Source organism: Chinchilla lanigera, unplaced genomic scaffold (genome assembly GCF_000276665.1).
Source record: "Chinchilla lanigera isolate Chin_1 unplaced genomic scaffold, ChiLan1.0 scaffold00122, whole genome shotgun sequence".
In the NCBI taxonomy this organism is placed as follows: domain Eukaryota; kingdom Metazoa; phylum Chordata; class Mammalia; order Rodentia; family Chinchillidae; genus Chinchilla; species Chinchilla lanigera.
Genome location: NW_004955523.1, coordinates 243,935 through 252,486, shown reverse-complemented (window position 1 = coordinate 252,486; position 8,552 = coordinate 243,935). Strand labels below are relative to the sequence as shown.

General features: G+C 48.3%; 1 long non-coding RNA gene across 2 annotated transcripts in view; it reads left to right on the top strand.

The window, feature by feature from the left end:
* The window catches only part of LOC106147145, a 24,234-nt gene that overhangs the window by 1,228 nt on the left and 14,454 nt on the right, over positions 1 to 8,552 (top strand). The window contains exon 1 of one of the 2 annotated variants that reach the window (XR_001231914.1): positions 5,228 to 5,573. The exons of the other annotated variant lie outside the window; for it this stretch is intronic. This is a non-coding gene — a long non-coding RNA (uncharacterized LOC106147145). Of the gene's footprint in view, positions 1 to 5,227; positions 5,574 to 8,552 lie in introns of those variants that run through there. 2 annotated transcript variants of the gene reach the window in all.

Genomic DNA, 8,552 nt, shown 5'->3' with positions numbered 1-8,552 from the left:
TCTTTCTTTTTTTGCAGACAGGGTCTCCTTGTGTAGTTCAGGCTGCCCTTGACCTCACTATGTGGCCCAAGCTGGCCTTCAGCTTATAGTGATCCTCCTGCCTCAGCCTTCTGAGTGGTGGGATTACAGGTGCATATGACTATGGCCTGCTGGCACATATTTGTTTCTGTGTCTCTCTGTATAAATACTTCAGTAAAAGTGAGTTCACAGTGGTGTCTCTGAGTCCAACCCCACCTCACAGGGTTTGTTCTGACTTCCCACCTGCTCTCATTGCCTCTTCTTTCTCTGATGGCGAGAAACACAGCTCCCATGATCTACAACTGATTTACTCATTCGCTCAACTCTAGCGTGCGTCCAAAGTAGTCTGAGAAGTGCTAATCCACACCCCTCTGGGAAACTAATTTATTCACTAAATTGAAGAATTTTTGCAGAGGTCTTTTTGTCTTTAGCCTAACAGATTCCAACCCAAACATCATTTCCATAGTAACTTAGGACAACTCTCTTTCCCTTTAATGGGCACATGAAAATGTTTTAAAGCATTTAAATACCCGGCTTCTTCTTTAGTTGTACCATTGTTGTGTGAGGGATGAGGCAACGGTGGCCTGCACACCCAGTTCCCTCAGCTCACATGACCCGTGGATCTGTGATCAGAATTTGGGGTTTAGGCTTTGCTGGACCACAGTGCCTTCTCTGGAGCTGCAGTGTTCTGGTGGTCTGGGCTGCAGAGCCAGCTGTTACACAGAACATCTGGTCAAAGAAGAAAGTGAAGTGCGTCTGAGCAGCCTGACTCCTTTTTGGTCAGGCAGAGTCATTAGCTGCCAGTGGGAAGGAAGCTTAGAGATCTCACGGCTCAGCCTACTTCCCGTGCAGATGGGGAAGTGGGAACCTAGAGATGTGATGCTGTCCAAGGTGAGCCAGATGCTCAGTGGGACCAGACCCAGGACTGTGCGCTCCAGGTGTGTACTCTTCCCACCACACTGTGTGGGCTGCAGGGGCAGGCAGGGCACAGGTCTTCAGAAAAAAAAAAAAAGCCTTTTGAAATGGTTTCAACAGAGTTGGGAGAATTTACTGTCTGTCTTGGTTACTTTCCTCTCGTTGCTGAGACAAAATACCTGACGCCCAGAATTAAGGAAGGAAAGGCTTATTTAGCTCACAGTTGTGGAGGCTTCAGTCCATGCTTGGCTGGCTCCAAAGCAGAGTGGCACATGGCAGAGGGCAACAGTTCATGGAATGGAAAAGAGCAAAAGCAACAGGAGCAAAAGGGAGGAGCTGCAGTGGGAAGAGCAAGCCTCTTTCCCTTCCTTACCTTGTCTGCTGGCTGCCTGCCCCAGGGCTGGCATAGCTCTCACCCCCGTAATCCCAGCATTGGACCATGGGCCAATCATAAACTCTAGAAGCCCACCCCATGACTGCATGAGGCTTTGGGGGTCCATCCAGACACAAACCATACCACTGTCATTCTCTAAATAGAGGAGTAGAACCGGGAAGTTTCCTTCATACTTTGAATAGCTCAAAATGAACAGTGAGCTGATGAAGAAATGGCCAATAGGCCTGGAAATTTGGTGCCCCCATATCGCAGCAGTAATGACCTCATCCAAAAGGGGTGACTTGAAGGATGTTGTGAATTCTAGACCTACCATAGTTAAGCAGTGTCATAGTAATGTCTCTTGTTATCCACCCGGTACCTAAAAAGCCGAGGACAGTACTGTCTCCCTTGCTTAGGTAGCAGAGCAGTGGCGGTGAACCTTCTAAACACGAGTGCCCAGACTGCCACCCCAAACCCAATTATTTATCCAGAGTGCCAACACTGCAATTAAACCTGAATGCTGAGGTTTTAGTTTAGAGAAAACATTATCCAATGCTTGCTGCTGGGGCAACTTGGCTCATGTGCCAACAGAGAGGGCTCTGTGTGCCCGCTGCAGCACACATGCCATAGGTGTGCCACCACTGCCATAGGGGAATTTTAAGGCTTTCTACGATGTATGGAAGGAGTCAAAGGCCCTTCCTTCCTTCTTTCCTTCCTTCCTTTCTTTCTTCTCCCTTTCTTGCTTTTGTCCTTTCTCCCCCACCTCCTCCAACTGCTGGCTTCCTGATCTCCAGCACAGCGCATGGAACAGAGTAGGAATCAGTAAATATTTACTGAGTGAGTGAAGGGCGGTAGAAGATGCTTGGCAACCGCACTTCGTGGTCTCTAAGGTGCTGCGCAGATGTGAGGGTCTGTGAACGGCACTAACTAACCCTTCCCTTGGGCAAGGTGCCGAACCTGCCCTTTAGCCTCCTCACCTGCGATACAGGGCGCTGCAGGCTCATTTCACATTTTGAATTAAATTAGATGACTTCTAAATTCCCTTTCAGATGTGCGGCTCTATAATTTCAGTGCTCACTGATTAGTATAAAGAGTAGTATGAAGATTTCCAGAATGATTAAGATACAAAAGCATAGCACACTGCCATGCACAGAGCAAGGATGAAACTGAACTCTTTGCATTTGTGAATGCTAATTCATTGGTAGTGGCTGTCTGGAATGCAGTGTTGAGGGAGTTTGCGGGTCAGTGGCATAGATTAGTGATGTCTGTCAGGGACGCAGAATGCAAGATAGTTGCAAGTATGGGAAATATCTTCAACTAGATGCTTAAAATAGTGTTGCCCTGGAGTTTCTGGAATTTTGGGTTTTTTTTTGAGATAGGGTCTTACTATGTAGTTCAGGCTGGCCTTGAACTCATGGCAATCCTCCTGCCTCAGCCTCCCAAGTGCTGAGATTATAGGCATGTGCCACCAGGCCTGGCTTTGGAATGTTATTTTTGTATGATAATGGAGAGACCGCTGGAGGAGGCCAGGGTTCCCTAAAGATAAACACACAACTCTGGGTTTGAAATGAGATTTATTACCTTTTTGCTTTTTTCTTTAGACAAGGTTTTGCTATGTAGGGAAGGCTGGCCTTGAACTCGCTCATGTAGCCCAGGCTGGCCTGAAACTCATGGCGATCTTCCTGCTTCAGCCTCCTGAGGGCTGGGATTACAGGTGTGCACCACCACACCTGGATGTCTTTCTGCCTTTGAATGCTTCTTTTTTTTCTCTCAACCTATCAGGCAAATAAAGAAGATTAACGTAATTGACTGAAAGGTCAGAAATGAAATCCACACTCATTTTACTACCCTGAGATTCAGATGGACGCGTAGTATTGTTCTTGAAGAAAATGAGAATGTAGACTGCCACAAAGTTTCTCCACATAAGATGAACCCCGTTCGCCCAATACATGTTGGGTGTTGAGCACCTACAGGGTGCTAAGTGGCCCGGTAAACAGCCCAGCCATGAAACCATCACCTTCCCCGGACAAAAGCCTTCTGCCTGTCTCAGTTTTCCCTGAAGTGGTGGCCAGACCTCTGACCGGGAGCACATGTGGGTCCACGAGCTCTCTGGTTTAACCCGTCCCCCCGCCCCCGCCCCGCCTCCCCGTCTTCCCTAGTGATGTGAAAATGCTGAGTTTGGGACCTGATTCTCAGAATTCCTGAAGGAAATGTACAAACGAGGCTCCTTCAGTGTCTCACTGCACCCAGGGAAGGCCTGCAAGCCAGACAGAGGCCTTCACAGCTATTGGGAACTCCCATTGCTCAGCGTACTTTGGAATTTATATGAGATTTTTGTTTCCTTTTTTTTTTTTGTTTTTGAGACAGGGTTTTGCTATGTAGTTCAGGCTGGCTTTGAACTCACTTTGTAGCCCAAGCTGGCCTTGAGCTCTTGGCAATCCTCCTGCTTCAGCCTTCTGAGTGCTGGGATTACAGGCGTGCTCCACCATGCCCAACCTGAGGTACTTTAACTTAGACAAAAGGGTTATTTTGACTCAGTTTTGGAGGTTTCAGTCTGTGACCTGCTGGCCCCATTGATTCTGGGACTGCAGTAAGGTGGCTCATCATGCTGGAGAACAAACGGCAAAGCCACTCGTCTCGTGGCCAGAATGAAAAGGGAGGATGAGGAAGCCTTCCAGCCGCACCCTCAGTGGCCTGAGGACGTCTCACTGGGCCCTATCTCTTTAAGATCCTGAAACCGCCCAGCAGTGCCGCAGGCTGGGAACCATACCTTAACACGTGGGCCTTTGGGTGACGTCCCAGACCCAAACGCTAGCAGGATCCAAGCCTGCTCTGAGCGCGAGGCCGTTTCTCCCCTTCCCTATGTGCACGAGAATGTGGGGAGACCTCTGCATCTTGACTTCCTTGCCTCCCCACCCTGGCCTATTTCACGGCTGGCGTCTTCTGGGGGATCGACATGGCAACCTGGCCCTCTTCTCCTCCAGGTGGTCCTCCTCTGCTTAGCAGCGCAAGCTCCCAGTTGCCTTCCCTCAGGACTGGTCTTTCTCCGCCAGCCACGCAGTTCCTGAAAAGGCTGTGCTAACTCAGTGACTATTTCAGGGATCGAAATAACTTTTTTCCTGTCCCAGATATGACACAGCCACTTCCTCAATAAGCCATCACTCCAAGAGGAACAGAACGTCCTTGGAATGGGGCCAAGAAGGTCACATGGCCTGAAAGTTGGGGGGCCTCATGGGTCCTTGTTTCCTCTTAAGCTATTGGCAAGGACTTGTGGAGTGAACCCTGCCTGTGATGGGCAAGTTACCCAGAACTTACTCCCTTGTGGGGTTTCAGTCCAGAGTTGTTCCTGCAGGGAACAGATGTTTGATGAATGAATAATGGGATGTCTTGGGAGAATCCTTGGTGACCACAGAGAGATAAACCTAACATGCATTTGCTTTCACAGCAGAAGATCAGGGAATCCCCTTGATCCTATCCGCTCTGCCCCACTGGCACCCCTAAGGAAGGCTGTGAAATTTGAACAAGTGGCCCAGTTTGCTGACTGGGGAATTCCTTGGCCTTGTCTGCAGCCAAATGGAGAGAAGAGCGGGAAGCAGAGGGATGAAAGGTATTTCCTCAGAACTGAGTCAAGCAGAAGAGAAAAGCAATTGTGAAGCATGAGCCTCTGCCATAACACCAGCATCAGAGCCTCAGAGCGCATGGACATGTGGCCAAGTTTTATTGGGAAGTAATCAGGCACTATAGGGGAAACATGATTTAGCCCCCCAGCACAGAAAGGGTGGGGGAACAAGGAAGGTCTTCGTGAGGCCCAGAGCGGGGGAAAATTAGCTGAGTCAGAGACCAACAGCGGAACCCGAGGAGAGGAACTTGGGCTGAAGGCTTCAAAGCAGCTTCACACTGGGAGAGAGGGTTGAGTATTTTTTTTTAACCTTGGATTTTCAGTGCCATGAAAATCTTTAGGAGATGCAGAGTGATTTTACATTTATTTAGTGGAATCGTCCAGTAAACTAAAAGTGAATGAGTAAATCTTTATTCAGGCCAAGAAAATCCTCCAGGATACCAGCAGTACAATACTATGGAGCCAAGGGCCCTGGAGGTTCTGACCTATGGGAGAATTGAAGTTGGCCGTCAGCCAGGGAGGGTGACATGACTTCCATTCAGGAACACGGAGAAGGCCACCCTGCCCGGCAACGGACATCAGCTGACTGATCAGAATGCCCAGCTGCAGGTGCAGAGTTCACTTTTGGAGTTAGTTCACTTTTAGGAGGTAAGCCAGAGGAGGTTTATTTGGAGATGGTAGAAGGATTGCGGACTTGTCAGAAAAGCTAGAGGGCCACACTCCAGGCCACATAGCACAGGTATGTTGGTAGGGAGCCACTGCCTCTACCAATCATAGATGTGCTTACCTCTACTAAAGGCAAGGGGCTGTCACTGTCTCCCCCAGCTACTGCACCAGCTACAACCTGGACTCACAAAATTTGTGCTTGCACCCTTTCTATTTCCTCATGGAGCTCAAGTCCAAATCAGTATGTCATGTGGCAAAGCTTAAGCCACATATTTGTACCAGGAGCGTGGAAAGCTGAGAAATGTCTAAGGACACACACACACACACACACACACACACACACACACACACACACACATACAGACATACACAGAGTGTGAATATCCTGAAAAAGTGGAGAGATTATGTAAAGGCTTTTGGGAAGTCAGGGGTGGTAGATACCACAAGCTTTAGCCTTGGGTAGCCAAGAAAAAATAATTGTTCAGAGCACCTGACTGTGTATGGGAAGTGATAGATTCCCTCCTGGGCCTCCCTCAATAGCATTAAGCTCAGTTAGTTCCAGGCAAAATGGAGAAGTAAGAAATGTATGTGCTCTGGGCTCTTCATTCAACCAACCAAAACTGCGATAGCCGTCTGCTTATTTTTAAGATACTTCCAAAAAGAGATCTGAGCCAACCAGAGCATTGTTCTGAATACTGTGGTAGTCGTCCACTTGGAACACTGTGAAAGACACAAGCAGTCACATATATGGCTTCTTGTCTTGATGCGGAGCTGGGAGAACATATATTTACATCAGTTTGTAAGCATGGCCAAGTTGTGTGTAATAAGCACCAAATGAATAGTATAGACCATAGCTAGAGGATATTTACATCTTTGAGAATGTATTCTGGAAATTATATTGACATATGTTAACTTCCCGCTGTGAATTCTTTTAGGTTTTTGACAATCACTCTTTTTTTTTGTTTGAGACAGGGTCTGACCATAGCTAGAGGACAGCTGTGGTTGGGGTGGTTGGAATATCTTTGCAGGAGGCAGGACCAGAGCTAGGCTGTGAACAATGAGTGGAGAAGAAGCAGTAGTGTGCATTTTGGGGCGAGGGGTGGGTGGGAATGGAGTGGGCTATGCTGGAGTGGGCAGAGGGGGCGTACCTACACAAGATCCATGCCACAGATAGTCAGTTACGTCTGGAAGCAGTGCGGGGCTAGAATAAAATAACGGTAGGTGACAGCAACAGAAACTTGAATAGGAGCCACACTTTGGAGAATCGTGATTGCTCCACGGGTTACTCAGGACTATTTTACTTTAGGTGATAGACATATCCAATCAGTTAATGTAAGATAGAAGAGGATTTATCATTTCATCTCAGTAAAAAGTCCCAGGGCATGAGTTTGACACCTGGTTAGATCCAGGCATGAGTTTGACACCTGGTTAGATCCAGGTGCTCAAAAGGTAACATCACGGCTCAGTCCTCCTCTGTCTGCCGCTCTGGGTTACCTGTGTGAGCTTCACTTCCTGGCAGGCTTTCTCCACATGGGGGCCCTGGCAACCCTAGGCTTACATCACTCCAGTGCTGCAACCTCTTACTAAACATTTCCCTCAGGGCTCAGGATGGAGGGTTGCTGACTGGCTCAGCCTGGGTCATGAGCAGCTGTCCCCCTGCCCTACCAGGACAGTAACCGTGACCAGGGGAGTGTGAGGTTTCTTGCTGATCGGGTCTGGGACATGGTCCAAAGGGCAACTTCAGCTCCTACTCCAGTGATGGCCACTGGTGTGGTATGAAAGGTGCTGTCCCACCCCCCAATTCAGGGAACAGCTTAGCCCCCAGAGTCTCATGTTAATGGTGCCAAGAGAGTGGAAACCCAGTGGACATGATGCTTAGAGGTGGGAACTTTGAAAAGTGGTTAGATTAGATGCGGCCATTAGGGTAGAGCCCTGTGATTGAATCCTGGTGGCTTTAGAAGAGAAGGAAAGAGACCACAGTGAGACACTCTTCTTATCTCTTGCTGCACAATGTGGTCCTAGTTTCAAGGAGGCTCCTAGACCTGTGCTTCCAGAACTACAAGTCAAAAATAAACTCCTTTTCCTTGTAAAGTACCCTGCCCCAGGCATTTTGTTATAGGAATGAAAAACAGACTACTACAGTCACTATAGGAGATACTGTTGGTGCCTGCTATAGTGTGAATGCCCCCTCCAGAACTCACGTTGAAATTAAATTGCCAGGGCTGGGGATTTAGCTCAGCGGCACAGTGCCTGCCTGGCAAGCGCAAGGTCATGAGTTTCATTCCCAGTACCAGAAAAAAAAAATTAAATTGCCACTGACAATACTAAAAAGTGGGGATTTTGAGAGGTGATAAGCCATGAGGGCAGCGTCCTTGTGAATGGATTCCTATAATGCCATTATGTCAAGCGTGGGTTGGTTAATGTGGGACTGGGTTTCTGATGAAAGGACACTTCACCCGACTTACTCTGCTCACAAATGCTCACTCGCCCTTCTGTCAGGTTAGGACGCAGCAGGGAGGCTTGGGGCACAATGTCTACAGACTTCTCAGCTTTTCAATCCATGAGCCAAATAAACTATTGCTGATAGGTTCCTGATATTCTGTTAAAGTAACAGAAAATGGACTAAGACAGTGCCCCATCCTTATCCCCTTGGCCCTTCCCGTTTCCATGGGCACTGGTTCAATTTCCAGCTTTAACGTGTGTACCACATGGCCCAAGGGCTTTCTCTGACCACTAGAGCCCACGCTGGACACCGTCCTGAAAGGCTGGCATGCTGGAGAGTTAACACCTCCTGTGAGCAGTTCTCGACCGGAGGCGGACAGAGTTGGCCTATAACTGTAGCAGCTCTCATCTTGGAGTAGGGGTGTAACTCAGGCTCATTTCTACTGTGTTTCTCGGGGTTCCCCAGTGGAATTAAGTTCCAGTTGCTCTGAGTGGTCACTTGAAAGGTAATACATTTTT